General features: G+C 45.0%; 1 pseudogene; it reads left to right on the top strand.

Moving 5' to 3' along the window:
- Positions 1-1079: 1079 nt before the first annotated feature.
- LOC140357023 (uncharacterized) overlaps positions 1080-23446 on the top strand; it is a 43705-nt pseudogene continuing 21338 nt past the window's right edge.

Here is a 23446-nt window from a genome sequence, read left to right as displayed (position 1 = left end):
GTGTAGAAGCATTGCGACTCCTGCTGACCAATTTGTTCCATAACTAAAATATATTTTGTCTCCCCAACATTTTTCATCAGTGTTTTTGGTGTGTGTCTCTTGAAGAAGAAAATGATGTGCTTTGGTTTTAGTCGAGTCTCTCAAACCCCGAGCATTGAGAGACGCCTGCCGTGTGGGGCGGGCTGCGGCCTCATGAGTTTGAGTCCGGCTTTCACCTGTTTGCTGCATGTCGTTCCCCAGTCTCATTCCCATTTCCCACTGCACTGTCCTGTCAAAGCCTACAGTCCAAAAAAAACTCTGGAAAAAAAAGTACTCAGAATGTGAAATACAAAGGATCAAACATGACTCTCCCACTTTACCCTCATTCACACAAACACATTTAATTGTTAAATTAAATCAATGTGTTACATTCATTAAATGTTGAATGTAAACATGTTTGAATGACAGAGCTCTGGCTAGACTTGTTTGATGCTGTCGGTCCTCACCCAAAGCCAGAGCCTGTTATACTGTCCACATTCTTATAGAAACAGTAAAGTTCTGTTCGTTTCATAACTCACTGAAGCTTGTGAAAATGACTTATTTTTTTCCATTACAACACCACTCTCAATGGTGATAAGGAATTGACAAAAGTATAAGTTATTTATTTAACCCTATTATTACTTAACATCTTCTTTTTCTGTGTTCATGGCAGATCTAAAAGTCCATCAGAAGAATGGGGTTCACCCTTTGACCAGTGTGGAAAGACATGGAGCTGTTCTTCTGCGCTCAAGAAACACTACAGAACTCACACAGGAGAAAAACCATACGAGTGTGACCAGTGTGGAAACAGTTTTCCTACAGCAAGAGCTCTCAAAATACACACTAGTATCCACACTGGAGAGAAACCTTACAGCTGTGATGTTTGTGAGAAGACATTTTCAAGCTCAAGCTACTTAAAAAAACACATGAGAATCCACACTGGAGAGAAACCTTACAGCTGTGATGTTTGTCAGAAGACATTTTCAAGCTCAAGCTACTTAAAAAAACACATGAGAATCCACACTGGAGAGAAACCTTACAGCTGTGATGTTTGTCAGAAGACATTTTCAAGCTCAAGCTACTTAAAAAAACACATGAGATTCCACACTGGAGAGAAACCTTACAGCTGTGATGTTTGTCAGAAGACATTTTCAAGCTCAAGCAACTTAACATCACACATGAGAGTCCACACTGGAGAAAAACCTTACAGCTGTGATGTTTGTGAGACGGCATTTTCATACTTGTGCAGCTTAATAAAACACATGAGAGTCCACACTGGAGATAAATCTTACAGCTGTGATGTTTGTGAGAAGGCATTTTCATGCTCAAGCCACTTAACATCACACATGAGAGTCCACACTGGAGAGAAACCTTACAGTTGTGATGTTTGTGAGACGGCATTTTCCCAGTCAAGCAGCTTAACATCACACATGAGAATCCACACTGGAGAGAAACCTTACAGTTGTGATGTTTGTCAGAAGACATTTTCATGCTCAAGCAGCTTAACATCACACATGAGAATCCACACTGGAGAGAAACCTTACAGTTGTGATGTTTGTGAGACGGCATTTTCATGCTCAAGCAGCTTAACATCACACATGAGAATCCACACTGGAGAGAAATCTTACAGCTGTGATGTTTGTCAGAAGACATTTTCAAGCTCAAGCAGCTTAATAAAACACATGAGAGTCCACACTGGAGAGAAACCTTACAGCTGTAATGTTTGTCAGAAGACATTTTCAAGCTCAAGCAGCTTAATAAAACACATGAGAGTCCACACTGGAGATAAACCTTACAGCTGTGATTTTTGTGAGAAGGCATTTTCAAGCTCAAGTCACTTAACATCACACATGAGAGTCCACACTGGAGAAAAACCTTACAGCTGTGATGTTTGTGAGAAGGCATTTTCAAGCTCAAGCTGCTTAAAAAAACACATGAGAGTCCACACTGGAGAGAAACCTTTTAAGTGTGACCAGTGTGAAAAGGCTTTTAGAACATCACCTGAGCTCTCGAATCACTACACAACCCACACAGGAATAACACTAAATGAGTGTGACCAGTGTGGAAACAGTTTTTCTACAGCAAGCGCTCTCAAAAGTCACACCAGAATCCACACTGGAGAGAAACCTTACAGCTGTGATGTTTGTGAGACGGCATTTTCCCAGTCAAGCAGCTTAATAACACACATGAGAATCCACACTGGAGAAAAACCTTACAGCTGTGATGTTTGTGAGAAGGCATTTTCAAGCTCAAGCAACTTAACATCACACATGAGAATCCACACTGGAGAGAAACCTTACAGCTGTGATGTTTGTCAGAAGGCATTTTTCCAGTCAGGCAACTTAACATCACACATGAGAGTCCACACTGGAGAGAAACCTTACAGCTGTGATGTTTGTCAGAAGGCATTTTTCCACTCAGGCAGCTTAATAAAACACATGAGAGTCCACACTGTTGAAAAGCCTTAGGCCTAAGGCTTTTATCAGATGCATGTGTTTTCATATCAAACGCCTGCTAATGTTCATGTTTTACCATAAATGAGCTCATCATCTGGACACTGTTTTTTTTTCCCAACTCCTTCAAGAGTCATTCTCAATATGTGGATGTAGTCTGAGAATGCAAATATTTACTCTACTCTATGAAGGGTGTTTACAATTTCACTTGAGATTACTCTCCTTTGTATCCTAACTGTAAAGGGCTATCAAAACCCTTTTGTTAGCTGATGTTAGCTCCCTCATCACTGAGTACCTGATTAGCGTCAGAATGGACAGGGCTTTTCCCGCCCCATGGCTTCAAGACACTATTGTATGCGACCGGTATGTTTAACGTTAAATTTCTATTCAAAGAGCTCTTTCTGAACAAAATGGCCTCTGTAGGACATATGTGTCCATAGAGACCTTTAAGAGACATTACCTTTTCATAATTAAGACACTGTTGCAGAAAGCAAAGCAAAATGTTGGATGGGTGGAAGAATGTTCCCCATCCCCCCATTGACCAACAACACTGTCTTCACCACACCCCCCTCCCCCCCTTTGGGTCAACACCTCTGATAAAGAACACAGAGGACACCAAATGGGTCCAAGGACCTGACCCCTGTGGAGAAGTGGAATCGTCCACTGTAACAAATCCTCTTGTTCTGCTGGATGGAAACTTTCTCAGGATGAAGTCCTTAATGACTGTATTTCACATTTAAACTGACTTAACGTTTACTGTGTGATCTAAACTTGTAAATAAATCATGCTTTAGTTTAGTTTGCCTTAAGAACTGTGTTAGAAATGTGTTTATGTCATATTTAATGTACTTCCTCATGACCTGCTAATGATGTGTGGGAGGGGCTTCCATTGTCTCCCACGTCTCAGCACTGTGCTCAGAATGTCAAATCTTCGAACGCTAAACTCTGAGCAAAGACCAGCGCCACAGACGGCTCTAAGGACCCAAAGATCTCTGAGGAGGCCTTGATCCACATCTGGGCCTTCTCTTGGACACATGAGACCTGAGAGTGGCTGAAACTTGCAGAGTGGCATTAAATTGAGGTTTCATCCAGATTATTTTAGAATTAATCAAAACTTACTTTTCACGTTGATCCCAGACATAGCTGGTGTAATTAATGTGTAATTACTTGCTTTGATATTTTTGTTTATTAAACTACACAAAATCATTCTGGTTTATAGACTTTTTATTGATCTTTTTTTTTTAGAGTTATAGTTGTCAGTCAATGGATAAAGTGCTCCCTTTTCAGAAAACGAGACTCGGTAGGTATTAATGTTTTGCTGAACAAGCTTCAGATTTTGCCCTTTTTAAATTTAAATCTGAACAATAACTACCTAAAATCCTAGCCCCAGAGAATATTGTCCATAACAAACACCATGTTCAAGCACAAGGGTGTCCATCAGTGCACGTGGCACCAGGACGCATACTTCCCAACTCTCTTGGAGATATTTATTTAAAAAAATAAAAATTGACCTTTTCTACTAGCCTTTACTTTGGTAGCAAAGGCGAGCGGGGGGGGGGAGCATACGGGGGACACGGGCGCCGCCATGTTTGTTGAGATTACGATGCTGAGCGTTTCCATCCCAGAATTCAACGCAGGTCAAATTTAATCCGAAATCTACACCATGATAGTGAACGACATGAGCGTTAACAAAGATAGCGGCGCCAATAAGGATAAATTGACTGATGAAAATAAATACCGGTTCTACACCACATGCTTGTTTAATATAGAAATATACTATGAAGCGTAAAGTGGGACGAATATGCATCCGATGAGTCATGTGGCTCGCCTCATTAGTGTTATTTTCGGTTAATTCTGATAAAATTTGAAATCTCCCGCATAGGGGGGCAATCTCCCATTTTTTAATGTGTTATCTCCCCCCTGGGATGGTAAATAATTTGGGAAGTATGAGGACACCCTAGGCTGGAGATCAATTATCGGCTTCGTTGTCGTGTCATCTGACCTCCGGCCACGTATCTTGGACACTCGGGTGAAGAGAGGAGCAGAGCTGTCAACTGATCACCACCTGGTGGTGAGTTGGATCCGCTGGCGGAGGAGGAAGCTGTGCAGACACAAGCGCATTGTGAGGGTCTGTTGAGAACGTCTTGCGGAGCCCTCTGTCAGTAGGGTCTTCAACTCACACCTTCGGAACAGCTTCTCCCATTTCTTGGGGGAGGCTGGGGACATTGAGTCAGAGTGGACCATTTTCGTGACCTCCATCGTCGATGCGGCTGCTCAGAGCTGTGGTCGCAAGGTCTCAGGTGCCTGCAGGTACGGCAACGCCCGAACCCGGTGGTGGACACCGGAAGGGATGTTGTCAGGCTGAAGAAGTAGGCCTATCAGGCCTCTTTGGCTTGTAGGACTCCTGAGGCCTTTGACAGGTATCGGCTGACCAGACGAGCCGCAGCTTGTGCTGTCGCTGAGAGGAGTTTGGGGAGATCATGGAGGAGGACTACTGGTTGCCCCCAAAGAAATTCTGGAAAACCGTCCGTCGCCTCAGAAGTGGGAAGCAGTGCTTCACCAACACCGTTTACGGTGCGGGTGGAGACCTGCTGACCTCAACTGGGGATGTTGTCAGGACGGTGGAAGGAATACATTGAGAACCTCCGTAATCCCACTATCACATATTCCGAAGAGGAAGCAGACTGAAGACTCTGAGGCTGACTCGTCCATCGCCCAAGCTGAAGTCATTGAGGTTGTTGGCAGACTCCTTGGTGGCAGGGCTCTTGGGGTGGATGAGATCTGCCCTGAGTACCTAAAATTTTTCTGGATGTTGTAGGACTGTCTTGGCTGACACATCTAAGTGTCTCTGGACTGGCAGACCGGAGTGGTCATCCCTCCGTTCAAGAAAGGGGACCGGAGGGTGTGTTCCAACTACAAAGGGATCACACTCCTCAGTAAGGTCTGTTCCAGGGTACTGAAGAGGAGAATACGACTGATAGTCGAACCTCAGATTCAGGAGGAGCAGAGTGGTTTTTGTCCCGGTCGTGGAACACTGGACCAGCTCTAGACTCTCCATCGGGTGCTCGAGGGTTTATGGGAGTTTGCCCAACCAGTCCACATGTGCTTTGTGGATCTGGAGAAGGCTTTCAACCGTGTCCTTCGGGGTGTCCTTTGGGGGGTGCTCTGGGGCTACGGGGTCCGGGGCCCTTTGCTCAGGGCTGTCCGGTCCCTGTATGACTGGAGCAGGAGCTGTGTACATTGGAGTAAGTCAGACCTGTTCCCAGTGCGTGTTGGATGCCAGGGCATCCCTTTGTCACAGGTTCTGTTTTTTGTTTTTATGGACAGAATTTCTAGGCGCAGTCAGGGGTCGGAGGGTTTGGGGACCACAGTATTTCATCTCTGCTGTTTGCAGACGATGTTGTCCTGATGGCTCCATCAAACCCGGACCTGCAACATGCACTGGGACGGTTTGAGCCGAGTGTGAAGCGGCTGGGATGAGAATCAGCTCCAAATCCGAGGCCATGGTTCTCAACCGGAAAAAGGTGTCTTGCCCTTTCCAGGTGGGTGGGGAGTCCTTGCCCCAAGTGGAGGAGTTCAAGTATCTCGGGGTCTTGTTCACGAGTGAGGGAAGAGGGAACGTTAGATTGACAGTTGGATCGGTGCAGCGGTCTGTTGTGGTGAAGAAGGAGCTGAGTCGAAAGGCAAAGCTCTCAATTTACCGGTCAATCTACATTCCCTCACCTATGGTCATGAGGTAATATTTTGAATAATTGGTTAAATCCAACTGAACTCTTTGCTTTGAAAACCACTGCAAATATGATGACGGTTCAAAACCATGAACCATTTGCTCAATATTCAAACCCATTTTGGGCTGTATTCAAAATCAGAGCGTATTAAAAAAAAAGTCAAAATGTGTCCTGTTGAGTTGTGCTGTAGACCTTTAGTCGAACAATCGATCAATGGTGTCTTTGTCAAATTCATTTTGGGTTCTTTTGAAGGATTAATATTCACAACAACAGAAAAGAATAAACAAGTGAGATACTGTGAGATTTGGGAGTGAATTATGGGTTCATTCTGTCGTTTTTCATGTAAATACACTGGTCGTTTTCTATAAAAATAAAAAAAAAATATTTGCAATAGTGTGAACTCCTGTGATCTTGTGGTGTTGTCGTTCCACTTTGGGTTAAATACATGTTCTGTTAGCAAAATATATAAAATCAATGTTGTTTTTAAGTTGGGCTGAATTTGAATATTAAGTTTATTGTTGATGGTAAAAAGTTCAAACCTCAACTAACACATTTAAACACATTTCTGTTGTATTGAAATAATATTGTCTGATTATCGTTATCAGGAATTAGATAAAGATTTTTGTCACTATTTTTGCCTTAGTCTTCTCATAAAGATACTAAATAGTTTTGCCCGCTTTAATCGTGTCTACTGCACGGTTTTGGCCGTAGAGGTTTAGGTTTATAGTTTTACTTCCTGTTTGTAATTTATGACGTCACACTAGTGAATTACCCAGCAACCACTTTTTGATTCGACAAATAGAAATATATGAGCGCTACTTTATTTTGTTGAATTAACATTTATAGGGTGAAAAACAGTTGTTTTGTGTAAATTATACATCTACTCTGGCTGGACCCTAATGTGATGTCACTTCCTGTCATTTACTATAGATTTGTTTGTACTTTTCCTTGCATATAGCCGCTCGATCGGTGTAAAACTATGGTTCATATGTACAACAGATACAGACACACCAAATAAAAACCTGTAACGTGCCCTTTGAACTAGGGACTGTTGAATGTGGTGTCGATGAGTCTCGCAGGCCTGTTTGAATAGAACGGTTTGGCGTCTTGATTGTGTGTTACAAAGTTGCGTGTCTCTCATGTAACGCGCCTGAGCAGACGTTCAGCCCAGCGCTTCCGTTTTGCAGCGTATAAGGAAGAAAACTGTCTGGATGTTGCCAGAGCCCATTATTCTAACACTTTCCGAGCCGGGCCACGTGACAGATGATTGAACGCTTTTCTTTCAACACTGACGATTTCAGTTTGAGTTGAGTTTGTCTTATTAAAAGCAGACTGACTTTTAACACAAAAAATAGTCACATTTCTTTCTCCATTTTGCTAAAGGTGTGATTTTTGTTTGTCTCACTATTAAATCTGCAAGTGAAAAGTAACGTTAAGGCTCAATTAATGAAAAAAATATGACAATCACAGTTATTAAAACCATAACTGTAATCACGATTATTCAAACAATTATTTGTTTTAGAGCAGGGATGTCAAATTTTACCGTTTTGATTAAATATCACGATTTAATGATTGATCACGATTATTGAGACTGTGACCAAACAACAGTGACAGTGAATTTCCCTGGGAGCGCCCCGGGTTTTTGCCTCTGTGACACAAGCGGTGTGCTTGGCCTGCCGATACCTGTCAACGGCCTTAGGAGTCCCATAAGCAGAAGAAACCTTATCCCTTACGCCATCCCGTACTTCCGGCGTCCACCACCGGGTTCGGGGGTTGCCGCCTTCCTAGATTTTTAAAGATGAATATTCATTAAAAACCTATAAAGGGTTAATTTGAAAAATTAAAAAGTGTGTATGATACCTGGAGACAAAAAGTACTAAAAAAAAAAACTTAGATTTGACTTTCTAGTTTACCTGATTTAGAAGCTATTAAATTGTATTATTATTATCTAAATAGGGTTGAATTGAAAAAAGTACAAGGTGTGCTTGATACCTAGAAATTAAACCTACTATAAAAGACAGTAGAAGCTATTGAAAGAATTCCTTGTTTTTTGAAGGTGAATATTCATAAACTACCTGGCCTGATAACGAGACTGTGACTGGGGCTTAGCATCGGACCTCTTCTTGACTGGAAAACATCATAATGGCCAATGTGAAACCTGTGGAAAAGAAGAAACTGTCCCCCATGTTTTAATGGAGTGTAACAGGTTTGCAGTTCAGAGGAGATCACTTTTGTCCCACTTCTTTGATCTGGGGTTTAAATCTGTGTCAGTGAAGACTTTGCTTGTCCCCTCTTTGCATCAGCAGGTGTACAGAGCGTCATAACGGACTATCACCAGTGAGAGGCAGCAGTTCTCTGTGTGGTGCGTAGTCTCCCGGAAATACATTGTTACCTACCTGGCTGGCCCCTTGAAGAGAGAGGGTGGCATTGTGGGTAGCCGGAAGTGTCTTGTTGTTTTTGGGTCTGTTTTTCGATGTTTTTTCGGCGGGCGCGTGTCTGCCACCGCTGATCCGCATGTCCTGCATTCCGTTTCATGTAACCAAATAAAATCGTGTTGCAACGAGTACTATGCCTGCTCAGCCTCTGTACCACGGTTAGGAGTTTACTGGGCAGGGGAAGTATTAATAAATCCGGAGGTGGAAATAAATTTGGCCACGTCCCGGAAGGGACCTGCGCGCTAATGTATAGCTTACATAGAGATATCGTTCTACTGACGCGCGCAGATCTCTATTGGTGGTGCGGAGGCAAAGTGCTTCACCATGCATTAGACGGCAAGAATGAAGGTCCTTGTGCCCTAGTATCTCTCATTGTGCAGGCAGACGTGTTTCCCATGACAGCTAACGACATTTTGCAGTGGGCTGATTCTCCTGTCCGGATGGCAGAGAACCCACTGCGTCCCATGAGATCGGTAGGGAAATCCACTCCCTGGCTGAGTGAAGCTGACCCAACCTATGTCGATGCCATAGGAGTCCCACGGGGTGTGCCAGACGAGTATAAAATAAGTAATCAAGTGGCCGCAGGATTTGAATCATTCTTTTGCCCGTGGTGTACTATAAATAAAAACGTTGATAGAATTAATTACATCCATTATAATGTTCAGAGACTGGGTAATTTTTCCCAGGAAGGATTCACTGCTGTACACGAGCAGCTAGCCGCTACCTCTCTGATGGCCTTCCAGAATCGTATAGCCTTGGACATGCTCTTGGCAGAGAAAGGCGGGATTTGCGCCATGATAGGGGAGGAGCAATGTTGTACTTTTATACCGAATAACACACGCGAAGGGGGCCGTTTGACCCAGGTTGTTGACGGATTACGCACACTAAATAGAAAGATGAAAAAGCATTCGGGGGTAGACACATCCATTTGGGATTCATGGATGAATTATTTTGGTAAATGGATGTGATAAAATGTGAATATATGATTATATTTCTGTGATGTATTTTATCTGCATAATAGTGATATTTTATCTGCATCATTAGTCTAAGAGAATAACGGGTGTGTGACAAACTGCATTTGTGAAGGGGTCGTAAAGATGGGCCAAAGGATGTTTACCCTAGGGGGGTGACAGCCCAGAGGAGTTTGGGTAATGTTTACCCAAGGCTTGATCTCTAGGAAAAATACCAGCTGTAAAACAAGTGCCTTGATGTGAAGCTGACCAATGAGAAATGTGACCCGCCTATTCCAGAATATCTAACAAAACCAACCAGCATGGGAAAAAACGGGGTGAGACGCAGGAGGATCACGCAGGCTGCGTACCACAGCCTGCGTGATCAGTCCAGGCGTTTTCTCCCAAGCTTGCCATACAAATGTCTCATATTTCTGTGTCGTTTCATTTTCTAAGTTGAATTGTGTTCTCGATGTGTTACGGAATAGCATCGGTGCATGTCTGATTCCATGACAATGGAAAGGGTTAATGTCGTCTGTGATACTCTCCCTCGCCGTTTTCCTGGCCATCCTGGTCTTGTGTGGCTATGGCTGCATACCCTGTATCAAGACCTTCACGGTGTCTTACCCGCCTGGTGGAACGAACGATCGGCGGCTTTGTGGCTCAGGCAGGAGGAGGTCAGTATATGTTGATATGTTGGTGCCAAAGGAAGATGCTGTCCTCCCGGAGGAAGAGGAATGTTATCTACTCTAACCTTTCCCTTTGTCTAGTGTGCTGCGCTGTGCTTTATTTTTCAGAGTTGTCTGGTGAGCCGAACAATGGGAAAGTTTTGCAGTTCTGTAGTAGACATGTTTATATTGATGCACGGTTTTCTCACCAGTGATTTTATGTGAATTATTTGATTATATATGGGTTCTGATTGTGATCTCCTTCAGATATCAACAGGGGGAATGAAGTATATTGATTATGCTACTATGTTTGTTACTTATGCTCATGTATCGCTTCATTCTTCTGCCCAGTCCAGATGAAGGGAGATCGGAGGGTCGGAAAAGAGTCGTGAGAGAGCAGAATAATCCTAAAGTAATCCTTCAATTTAAAACTGAGAGTGAGTTAGGAAAAATTGGAATCTTGGCGCTGTCAAGGGAGATAAAGAAGATATTGGGGGATGTAGCATTTGCCAGTGTTGAGAGATGGTAATCTACTGATTGTGTGTGATTCGGAGGCGCAGAAAAACTCAGCAATGCAGATTAGTAGCATTGGAAAGATGGCTGTAAGTGAGTTTAAGGTTGTTGGAGAAAGGAAAGGAGCACGTGGAGTAGTCACAGGAATCCCCCTGGATGAAGATCTGAATAAGTTTAAAAACAGTTTGGGTGCAGGGGTGGATTCTGTTAAGAGATTGATGAGATGGAGTGATGGCCAAAGAATTCAGAGCATGTCGGTTTTATTGGAATTTTAAGATGTGCTTCCTGAGAGAGTGAAGGTCGGCTGTTTGAGTTTCCTGGTAAGAGAATATGTCCCTCCTCCACTCCGGTGCTACAAGTGTCAGCTTTATGGCCACGGTGTAAAGAGGCAAGCAGAAATGTTTAAAATGTGGAGGTGAACATAAGATTGAAGAATGTGAGGAAAATGCTCAGATTAAGTGCTGTAATTGTGGGGGACAGCACACTGCGACGTTTGGTGGATGTGAGGTAAGAAAGAAAGCTGTACAAATTGAAAAGGTAAAAATGTTGAATAACATCTCGTATGCAGAAGCTGCAACGAAGGTCCAAATACAGAAACGAGGAAACACTGCTGACACCAGTGTTGTTCCAAAAAGAGGAGGAACAAGTATAGTACTTGCTGTTGATGACTTGGTAGTATTTTTGTCTTATGTGATAAATTGCTCTGAACAAGTCAAACGTAAACCAGACAAAGCTAAGATGATAGTAGAGGGGGCGGAGAAATTCTTGGGTGCTAAAGGTATCTCTTGGGAGCTAATGAACAAAAGGTTAGAGGGGAACAGTAAGGCAGGAGGAGAAACAAGTGAGAAGACCTGATTATACTGCAGTGGAATGCCAGGAGTCTCATTGCAAATGGACAGGAATTTAAAGGATATGTACAAGATAGTAAGGTGAAACCGGATGTCATTTGTGTTCAAGAAACCTGGCTAAAGCCAACATTAGATTTTGTTATTAGAGGGTACGAGTGTGTTCGAAGGGATAGGCAAGGAGGAAATGGTGGAGGATGTGCAATATTTATCAGGAATGGGATCAGTATAGAGTTTTAAGTAAAGGGAAAGAATTAGAATTCATTGTGATAGAAGTGTGGGGGAGAGTTCTTCTATTAAGAGTGCTTTTTAAACTTCCTATAAGTTATCTATCCTTTTCCTCTGAATCTACCTGCGTTGCAACAACAAAATTTCCCCATGTGTGGACAAAAAAGGAATATCTTATCTCATCTTAAGCGTTTAACACTGGAGGGTCTGCAGGATTTTATGGTTCATCTTGAGGGCAAATCTACATGTTGTGGTCATTTTAATGCTCATAGTACGTTGTGGGCATAATGATGAGAATGGGTTGGTGATAGAGGATTTAATGGATATGAAGGGTCTTGTATGTTTGAATGACGGGAGTGGAACTAGATTTAATGCAAGGAATGGAACAAAATCAGCCCATCATATTGCTGGGATGAGCACCTGGGTCGTTGATAAGGAGTGATCACTACCCAATAAAAACAGATAAGTTTTAATTATGAGAGTGCACGGAAGGAATAAGTAGGTGGTGTTTTAAAGGAATAGACTGGAATAAATTCAGGGTCATTTGTGAAAATGAAATGGAGAAAGCACAGTTTGGGCTCTGGAACCCATCTCCTCGAGAGGGGCTGGACGCTCCACTTCTCTGGTGTTGCCCGCGGGGAGAGGCGGCGGGCTGGTGTGGGCTTGCTGATAGCCCCTCAGCTCAGCCGCCACGTGTTGGAGTTTACCCCGGTGAACGAGAGGGTCGCGTCCCTCCGCCTTCGGGTGGGGGACAGGTCTCTCACTGTTGTGGCGGCCTACGGGCCGAACAGCAGTGCAGAGTACCCGGCCTTCTTGGAGTCCTTGGGAGGGGTACTGGACAGTGCACCGACCGGGGACTCTGTTGTTCTACTGGGGGACTTCAACGCCCACGTGGGCAATGACAGTGACACCTGGAGAGGGGTGATCGGGAAGAACGGCTTCCCCGATCTGAACCCGAGCGGTGTTCAGTTATTGGACTTCTGTGCTAGCCACGGATTGTCCATAACGAACACCATGTTCAAGCACAAGGGTGTCCATCAGTGCACATGGCACCAGGACACCCTAGGCCGGAGGTCAATGATCGACTTTGTTGTCGTGTCATCAGACCTCCGGCCGCGTGTCTTGGACACTCGGGTGAAGAGAGGGGCAGAGTTGTCAACCGATCACCACCTGGTGGTGAGTTGGATCCGCTGGCGGAGGAGGAAGCCGGACAGACTTGGCAGACCCAAGCGCATTGTGAGGGTCTGTTGGGAACGTCTAGTGGAGCCCTCTGTCAGTAGGGTATTCAACTCGCACCTCCGGGAGAGCTTCTCCCATGTCCCGGGGGAGGCTGGGGACATTGAGTCCGAGTGGACCATGTTCTCCGCCTCCATTGTTGATGCGGCTACTCGGGGCTGTGGTCGCAAGGTCTCCGGTGCCTGTCGTGGCGGCAACCCCCGAACCCGGTGGTGGACACCGGAAGTAAGGGATGCCGTCAGACTGAAGAAGGAGGCCTATCAGGCCACTCTAGCTTGTAGGTCTCCGGAGGTCATCGACGGGTACCGGCAGGCCAAGCGAGCCGCGGCCCGTGCTGTCGCAGAGGCAAAAACCCGGGCCTGGGAGGAGTTCGGGGAGGCCATGGAGGAGGACTATCGGTCGGCACCAAAGAAATTCTGGCAAACCGTCCGGCGCCTCAGGAGGGGGAAGCAGTGTCTCACCAACACCGTTTACGGTGCGGGTGGAGACCTGCTGACCTCGACTGGGGATGTCGTCGGACGGTGGAAGGAATACTTTGAGGATCTCCTTAATCCCTCAGTCACGTCTTCCGAAGAGGAAGTAGAGACCGGGGACTCGGAGGCTGGCTCATCCATCAGCCAAGCTGAAGTCACTGAGGTTGTTCGCAAACTCCTCGGTGGCAGGGCTCCGGGGGTGGATGAAATCCGCCCTGAGTACCTAAAGTATCTGGATGTTGTAGGACTGTCTTGGTTGACACGTCTCTGCAACATCGCGTGGCGTTCGGGGACCGTGCCTCTGGACTGGCAGACCGGGGTGGTGGTCCCTCTGTTCAAGAAGGGGGACCGGAGGGTGTGTTCCAACTACAGAGGGATCACACTCCTCAGCCTCCCGGGTAAGGTCTATTCCAAGGTACTGGAGAGGAGAATCCGACCGATAGTCGAACCTCGGATTCAGGAGGAGCAGAGTGGTTTTCGTCCCGGTCGTGGAACACTGGACCAGCTCTATACCCTCCATCGGGTGCTCGAGGGTTCATGGGAGTTTGCCCAACCAGTCCACATGTGCTTTGTGGATCTGGAGAAGGCTTTCGACCGTGTCCCTCGGGGTGTCCTTTGGGGGGTGCTCCGGGAGTACGGGGTCCGGGGCCCTTTGCTCAGGGCTGTCCGGTCCCTGTATGACCGGAGCAGGAGCTGTGTTCGCATTGCCGGCAGTAAGTCAGACCTGTTCCCAGTGCATGTTGGACTCCTCCAGGGCTGCCCTTTGTCACCGGTTCTGTTCATAATTTTTATGGACAGAATTTCTAGGCGCAGTCAGGGGTCGGAGGGTGTCCGGTTTGGGGACCACAGGATCTCATCTCTGCTGTTTGCAGACGATGTTGTCCTGATGGCTTCATCAAACCCGGACCTGCAACATGCACTGGGACGGTTTGCAGCCGAGTGTGAAGCGGCTGGGATGAGAATCAGCACCTCTAAATCCGAGGCCATGGTTCTCGACCGGAAAAAGGTGGCTTGCCCTCTTCAGGTGGGTGGGGTGTCCTTGCCCCAAGTGGAGGAGTTCAAGTATCTCGGGGTCTTGTTCACGAGTGAGGGAAGGATGGAGCGTGAGATCGACAGGCGGATCGGTGCAGCGGCTGCAGTGATGCAGTCGCTGCATCGGACCGTTGTGGTGAAGAGGGAGCTGAGCCGAAAGGCAAAGCTCTCGATTTACCGGTCGGTCTATGTTCCTACCCTCACCTATGGTCATGAGCTTTGGGTAGTGACCGAAAGAACAAGATCGCGGATACAAGCGGTCGAAATGAGTTTCCTCCGCCGTGTGGCTGGACGCTCCCTTAGAGATAAGGTGAGGAGCTCGGCCACACGGGGGGAGCTCGGAGTAGAGCCGCTGCTCCTCCACGTCGAGAGGAGCCAGCTGAGGTGGCTCGGGCATCTGTTCCGGATGCCTCCTGGGCGCCTCCCTCGGGAGGTGTTTCAGGCATGTCCCACCGGGAAGAGGCCCCGGGGAAGACCCAGGACACGCTGGAGAGACTATGTCTCTCGGCTGGCCTGGGAACGCCTCGGGATCCCCCCGGAGGAGTTAGAGGAAGTGTCTGGGGAGAAGGAAGTCTGTGAGTCCCTGCTCAGACTGCTGCCCCCGCGACCCGGCCCCGGATAAAGCGGTAGAAGATGGATGGATGGATGGAAATGGAGAAAGTAAATGTGGATGTAAACTTATTTGTGTCTCGCGATTGTGAGAGCAGCAAAGCAGACAATAAGGAAGAGCAAAGGTAAGCAAAACCGAAAGATTGTCCCTTGGTGGTCTGAAGAATGCACAAATGCCATTCGAGCGAGGAATAAAGCATTTAAAGTATTGAAAAGAAATGATTGTTTTCAAAATTATATTGATTATAAAAAGAAAATGGCAATGGTAAAAAGAACGGTAAAAGGAGAAAGAGTATTGGAGAGGTTACTGTGACACGCTTGGTAGACAATCATCGGTAGGTCAGGTTTGGGGAACAATTAAAAGAATGGCTGGTATTAATAAAAGTTTTAGTTACCCAGTGATGAAAAATGGAGAAGAAGTAGTTCTAGATAATGCAAATAAAGCTGAGTTGTTAGCTAGGCAATATGTAAAAGTTAATAGTCGGGAAAATCTGAGTGTAGAGGAAAAGAGAGCAAGAAGAAAGATTGTGGGAAATAACACCAATAGATTAGATGATATCAGTGACTATGATAGTGCAATTAATGTTGAATTTACAATGAAGGAACTCAATGACGCTTTAAATAAGTATGAAAAGATGAAGTTATTGTATGTTGAAGAACCTCAGTGGAAAAAGTAAAGCCTTAATTTTACAGTTGTATAATAAAGTGTGGATGGAGAATTCCTACCAGACCAGTAGAAGGAGGCAGTAATAGTACCAAATTGTAAACCAGGTAAGGATCCCAGCTTGGCAGTGAGCTATAGACCTAGAGCCTTGACATCGCATGTAGGGAAACTAATGGAAAAAATGATCAATGAAAGACTATGCTATATTTTGGAAAAAAATGAAATGATTAAAAGCCACCAGTCTGGATTTAGGAAAGGCAGGAGTACAATAGACCCAGCAGTTATTTTGGAAAATGAAATTAGAAAAGCCCAAGTGAATAAGGAGTGTGTTGTTGCAGTATTTTTTGACATTGAAAAAGCTGATGATATGATGTGGAGGGAGGGGCTAATTATAAGGTTGCATCAGATGGGAATAAGAGGCAAGATGTTAGGATGGGTTAGGAATTTTTTGGTAGGAATATTTCAGTGCGTGTGGGGAAAGATTTTAGCTCAAAGTATGACATCAAAAATGGTACGCCACAGGGGAGTGTAGTGGGCCCGGTGCTGTTTTCTATTATGAATAATGAAATATTTTGTAATGTGGAAGGCCCTATAGGGGTCTCTCTTTTTGCAGATGATGGAGTAATGTGGAAGAGAGGTAGAAATATTGAATATACTGGGGGGAAATTGCAACAAGCCAAACATAAAGTGGAAACATGGACAATTAAGTGGGGATTTAGATTTTCTGTAAATAAGACAAAAACAATGTTTTTTACGAGTGTGAGTTTAAGTATTTGGGGTTGTGGTTTGACACTATATTGACATGGGGAGTGCATATAAGTAAAACAGTAGAGAAGTGTAAAAAAGTGGTAAACATTATGAGGTGCTTGAGAGGACGGGAGTGGGGACGGGAGTGGGGAGCTAGCCGGAAATGCCTGAAGGTAATATATATGGCTCTGATCAGATCATCGATTGACTATGGGTGTATTGTATATTGCTCAGCTTCAAGGAGTAATCTAAAAAAAATAGATATAGTTCAGAACCAAGCTTTAAGAGTGTGTTGTGGGGCGATGAGGTCAACTCCAGTAGATGCACTCCAAGTTGAAAAGGGGGAGATGCCTCTAGATAGCAGAAGAGAGCAGATGATTCTAACATATTGGGTTAATTTACAAGGACATAGTGTAAGCCACCCAGGACTAAATGTACTAAAACCATGTCAGGAAAAAGAAAAAGCACAGTTCACCAGCTTTGGGTGGATAGGAGAGAGTGAAGCTCAAATAAATAGGAATTAACCAGCTGAACGTGAGCCCGACAGTTCCAAACTCTAATGTCCCTCCATGGTTTCTGAAAGAGCCTGGGGTAGATCTGAGTTTGTTGAGAAGAAAGAAATGTAGTAGTGTTAATGTGAACGGGTACATAAATAGAGAGTATTCAGAAAATCTAGTAATTTACACTGATGCATCAAAGTTAACTAGTGGTAAGGTTGGAGTAGCTTTTGTCATCCATGATATAGACATTGTTGTAAAAAAAAGAGTAAGTGATTACATAGCTGTGTAAACAGCAGAACTGTTGGCTGTGCTTTTGGCACTAAACTGGAGGAGGAAAATGGGCAAGAGAAAAATCTAGTTGCATCAGATTCAAGTAGAGCAATAACAAGTATTAAACATTTGAGCTCGGAAACCAGACAAGACGTAATCTGTGAAATAGGACAAGTGCTAGAAAGAATAAACAGACAAGGGAAACAAGTAACCCTTTTGTGGGTCCCAGCTCACATAGGGGTGGAAGGGAACGAGCTGGCACATAAATATGCAAAAGGAGGAGCTACAAAAGCAGAGGTGGACATCCCCATTTTGCATTGTAAAACAGAAATCAAAACCACAATTATGGAAGAAGTTAGGAAACGATGGCAGAGGAGATGGGTTGCTTGCTCCTCCCCCTGCACAGCTGGACAATGCCCTGCACCCGTCCCTCTTCACACCTCTGCTCCAGCTCATCAGCTCCCCACTTCGCCTGGACTCACCCATCCCCCCAGCACACAGTCCCCCTGCCAACCACTGACTCTCTCAACAGCACAGGTGAGGAGAGAGCTGAAGAGGATTAAAGTGAGGAGGGCAGCAGGACCTGACGGCATCAGCCCCAGGCTCCTTAAGTCCTGCGCAGATGAACTGTGTGGAGTTATGGAGCATGTCTTCAACATGAGCCTGAAGCTCAGGGTGGTACCACAGGTCTGAAGACCTCCTGTCTGGTACCTGTGCCCAAGACACCGCGCGCCAAAGACTTCAACAGCTTCAGGCCGGTGGCTCTCACGTCCCACCTGATGAAGACACTGGAGCGGCTGGTCCTGGACCACCTCCGCTCCACCGTGAGCCCAGCCATGGACCCGCTGCAGTTTGCATACCGGCATCGGAGTGGAGGACGCCGTCATCTCCCTGCTGCACCGCTCTCTCTCTCACCTGGAGAAACCTGGCAGCTCTGTGAGGATCCTGTTCTTTGATCTCTCCAGCTCCTTCAACGCCATCCAGCCGCTGCTCCTGAGGGACAAGCTTGATCCTGGACTACCTCACAGAGGCACTGTCATTTTGCCTTTTTTCTTCACCCTCTACACTGCAGACCTCAGACACGACACGGACAGCTGTGTCCTGCAGAAGTTCTCTGACCACTCTGCCATCATCGGACTAATCACAGACGACGATGATGCAGGGGACTGGACTGGTACAGGACTTTGTGGACTGGTGTCAGCGGAACCACCTCCTCATCAACGCGGGGAAGACCAAGGAGATGGTGGTGGACTTCCACAGAGGCCACCCCACTGCCCCCTCACCAGTGAACATCCAGGACGGGACAAACTGAACTGGACTCATAACACAGACGCACTGTACAGGAAGAGCCAGAGTCGGCTCTACCTCATGAGACTCAGGTCTTTTGGAGTGACAGGGCCACTCCTGAAAACCTTCTCTGACTCTGTGGTGGCATCAGCTCCTGTAGGTGTGGCCTGCTGGAGCAGCAGCATCACAGAGAGGGAGAGGAAGAGACTGGACATAGTCTTTAAGAAGTCCCGCTCCGTCCTGGGCTGTGCTCTGGACTCGGTGCAGGAGGTGGGGGACAGAAGGGTCCTGACTAGATTCACATCTATGCTGGACCATGAGTGTCGCCCCCTGCAGGACACTCTGTCCGCTCTGGAGAGCAGCTTCAGAGAGACTGATCCAACCTCGCTGTGTGAGGGAGAGGTTTCACAGGTCTTTCCTTCCTGCTGCTGTCAGACTGTATAACAAACACTGCTAGCCCTGAACATGTGCAATACTGATTTAACCATGTGCAATACTGTCATATTCATGTGCAATTACTGTCATACTCACACGCAATTAGTTTCATTCATGTGCATACAACTGATGTAAATAAGAGTGTTTACTTTACCATTATTATTAGTATTATTTGTCTTATGCCTGCTACTTTTATTTCTATTATTATTATTATTATTATTATTATTATTATTATTATTATTATTATTATTTTATCTTTATTTTTATTTTTATTTTTCTGCCCTCCATTCCCTATTAAGATATGAGAGGACCTGTTTACAAGGTTTTGTTAATAAGAGTTTTTGTTTATAAGAGTTCTTCTATTAAGAGTGTTTTTTTTAACTTCCTATAAGTTATCTGTCCTTTCCCCCTGTATCTACTGTGTTGTAACACCCACATTTCCCCATGTGTGGACATTAAAGGCATATCTTATCTTATCTTGCCTCAAAGGCCGGTTTTTCTATATTATACAAACGAGAGCAGAGGGGAGAACAAGAGAGTGGAGCAGTAAGAGCCGCAGAGAGGAGGACGTTCTGACGTGTCTGAGGTTGGGACACACAGGGCTGAATGACACCCTCAGAATAATAGGGAAACATTGAACAGGGGAGTGCGAGCGCTGCAGAGTCCAAGAGACAGTGGAGCATGTCATTATTCATTGCCCGAAATATCAACAGCAAAGACAAATTGTGAGAGAGAGTATGTGAACATGGGATTAGATTTAGTATCAAGGAATGATTGCTGAACATCTCACAAGAGGTTATAGTAAAGGTACTCCTTATGTACCTTAAGTCAACAGGATCAATGGGGAGGATTTAAGGACTGTTGGGGCCTTCCCAACCCACACTCCATACCGGCCGGTGGCGGTAATGGTGGTGGCACCTTTAGTTGCGTGCCAACTGCTGATAAACAATACTAGAAGAAGAAGAAGAAGAAGAAGAAGAAGAAGAAGAAGAAGAAGAAGAAGAAGAAGAAGTACTTCCGTGAGTTAGGCGTGTATGATCTAGTGCCTGCCATGCTGCTGGACTCGCTGCTTAAACCCGCGACCTACAACGACTCCAACTCAACATAGCCGAAGGTAAGTGAAGAATGACATTATATTTGTAAAGGAATGTGTTTCCTTCACTTATATCCGGTGTTTAGGCCATAGTTTTAACTTGTTTGTGACGTTAGCTAGTCGGCTAACGCTAGTCGGCTAACGCTAGTCGGCTAACGCTAGTCGGCTAACGCTACAAACGTAAAACAACAACACTAATGAAGTGAACTCTTTTTATCGGTTCGGCTGGATGTGAAGTGAATTACTGAGAGTGTGTTTCTACTATTATTTTACATGTTTATTGCTTTTTATGAAAGATATACACGTTTTTACCGTTGTCCCAGCAACAATACATAGCTTCACGCTGACGTCGTCATCCGGGTCACTTGACCTAGTAACGGGGGCATTCAGTTTGCGAGGGGGAAACAACACCATAACTACCGCGTGTCACGTGGTTACGCAGAGCATTTGGAGCATCAGTGATTTGAACATCCCAAAACTGAGCAACTTTTTGAGATCGATCAGAATGACAGTTAGCTTACTCGGTATCAAGGTTTTGTGAGGGGGCAGTGACCCGGATGTTGTGACGTCATCTGAAGCTATGTATCGTCTCAGTAGAAGTGCATGTGACACACTGAATGGACAGTCCACTCTCGATGCACTTGGACAGATCTTCTTCTTCAAAGACAGAGAAGTCTCCTCAGGGGTCTTTCGTGTTCCTGTAAATGAATAAATCTTGTAAATGATTCATCAACTTAACTGCATTGATGACATCAGTAATAAGCCCTCACTTCCTCTGTTGTGCTGCAGTCTTTGTTTAGTGCAACGCGTACATCCATGGATTTGCTCTTCCATGACAGATGTAACCTAAAGCATTGTTTATTATTTTCTGATCGGATGTTGCATCCCGATCAGTGATCGGATATACATTTTACTCTTACTAGTTTGATCAGCGTTATACATTTCAAGCTTATTATTAGTCTCTCTCCTCCGTATAACACATGAATGGATCATGACATTTTACTGCCCACACTTTACGGCAGTTAACTTGCATCATGGATCAATCATCTGCATGTCCAGGGAATTTCGCGGACACCACACAGCAGAGAGCATCTTAACAGATTAAGGAAAAAATGCTCAATAACTGGGGCATCGACAAGCAACGAGTCGGTGTAATTTTGCGTGACAAGCGCTGCTAATATGAAGAAAGCTATGTGTGAGACGGGAGTGCGGAGTGTGCGCTGCGTCGCACATTCTGGCCATCTCTGCGTACAGAACTTGCTTTCCCAACACGGCGTGATAGACACCGTGGCTACTGCGAGGATGAGTGTAGGTCGCTTCAAACACTGGCCCCTGGCCTACTCTCGACTCGAAAACAGATGGATTTCATCAAGAAAAACATACGTTTTATTATTTAAGCCCAAGAGTATTAAGAGTGCAGTTCTGAAAAGCACATTATGGCCTTACTTTATGACACTGTTGCAATTTTAATACACTTTGTTTATTTGTTTACATGCTTCTGGGGATTTTAAGTTGAGCTGCTTTTTTATTTAATTCAAATTCTGCACTATTATTTCTTATTCAAGCTAGCTCAAAAAAGGTGCACTGTTAAAGTGTTAAAAAATAAAATAAAAACTGCGACAACCTGCATTTGTGCATTTAAATTTTTTTTTTACTGTACTTGGGAAAGAAATCCCGCACACTGTCTTACTTGCGAATAAAAATGTATTGGTAAAGAGGCAACGTTTCGGCAACTGGGCCTTCGTCAGGCAAATGGCTAACTGAGGATGGGACAGAGGTTTAAATAGGAGTGGCCTAAAAAATAGGAGTGGCCAATCACAGATGTTAAAGGTCCCATAACATGCAAAATCGACTTTTCAGAGCTTTTAACCTTCTTACATTGCTATTTGTGCTTCATATTTGTCCAGAGTGTTTTTTTGATTGATTCCCGCAGTGTTTAGCTATATTACAGACTATTTCCTTTCCACAAATCTCCAAACTGACGGGCGGTGGGGCAAGACCGCGTCATAAGGGCAAGCACGCGTCATTAGCCCCCCTCACCCCCCGCCTGCCGCCTCCCGCCCCCTTCCCCCCGGCTCCGCGCTGCTGTCTCCCTTCAAGCTCATTCCGGAGTTTTTCTGCTTCGATTTACGAGGAAACACGGCTCAAAGAGGCCCAAAACGTCATTAATGATATCGCACTCTTTACTCTTATCACAATGGTGAAGGTTTATGTGGCACTTGATGCAGCAACCGGGAAAATAAACGGAGAGAAGTTCTATCCGATACGAAAAACCAGGAAATAAGAGCGCGATGGACATAAGACTTTTTTATCCATCTCTATCTCTGTAGATAGATAGATAGATAGATAGATAGATAGATAGATAGATAGATAGATTCTCCTCACTCATTCGCGCGGAGCTGCGCAGCGCGGAGCAGACAGCTGTGGGGCTACGTCACGGGTGGGCGGGGCACACACGCTCTCTGAGACTACGTCACGGGTTGGGCGGGGGAGCCAGATCGCTCTTCGCAAGGTTGGGGGCGAATATCAAACCAAGCCGTTTGCATTTCCGGGTTGGTGAGGGGGTCCAAGGTCTGGGTGATATTTCTTAACTATTATGTTAAGGCTGTTGCACAACCCTTATTATTACCAATTATACACTAGACTACACTAGACTACGAAACGTGAAAAAAAGCATGTTATGGCACCTTTAATCACAAAACGATAGACAAATAGTGACACCTCATGATGAATTACACATACGTCAAAAATAGTATTAATCACTATTTTTTGAAGGCCCAGTTGCCGAAACGTTGTCTCTTTACCAATACATTTTTATTTGCAAGTAAGACAGTGCGCAGGATTTCTATTATTATTATTATTATTATTATTATTATTTTATATATATATATATAATTCCACAAATGTTCCCAATCATTGTGTTCACACGTGCTATCACAGGCAACACAACACCGCTCTGTGACGAGTTCTTGCTGGTTTGCTCACGGCAACAAACCACACTTTTTTGTAGCTGCTGTGAACAGCTGCAAGTTCCCCGAGTTGATCTGGCGCTGTACTCACACCACGTTTGTGAAATATGTTTGCTCATGTAACGGTTATATGATTAAATCCCACGGGCGCATACATGGATGCGCCCGTGGGTAAAACAAAACTAATCAAATGTGTGGTGATTTTCATAGCTTACGATGCCCACAAATGTTTTTTTCCCCGCAGCTTTTGAGTTTGCTCTCACAATTTGACATTCTCGAAACATACGGCCAGTA

Source organism: Eucyclogobius newberryi, unplaced genomic scaffold, assembly GCF_026437365.1.
Source record: "Eucyclogobius newberryi isolate DKJ021-1_F unplaced genomic scaffold, fEucNew1.0.hap1 SCAF_121, whole genome shotgun sequence".
Classification (NCBI taxonomy): domain Eukaryota; kingdom Metazoa; phylum Chordata; class Actinopteri; order Gobiiformes; family Gobiidae; genus Eucyclogobius; species Eucyclogobius newberryi.
Note: the sequence above shows the minus strand (reverse complement) of the source record. Positions and strands in the feature narration are given on the sequence as shown.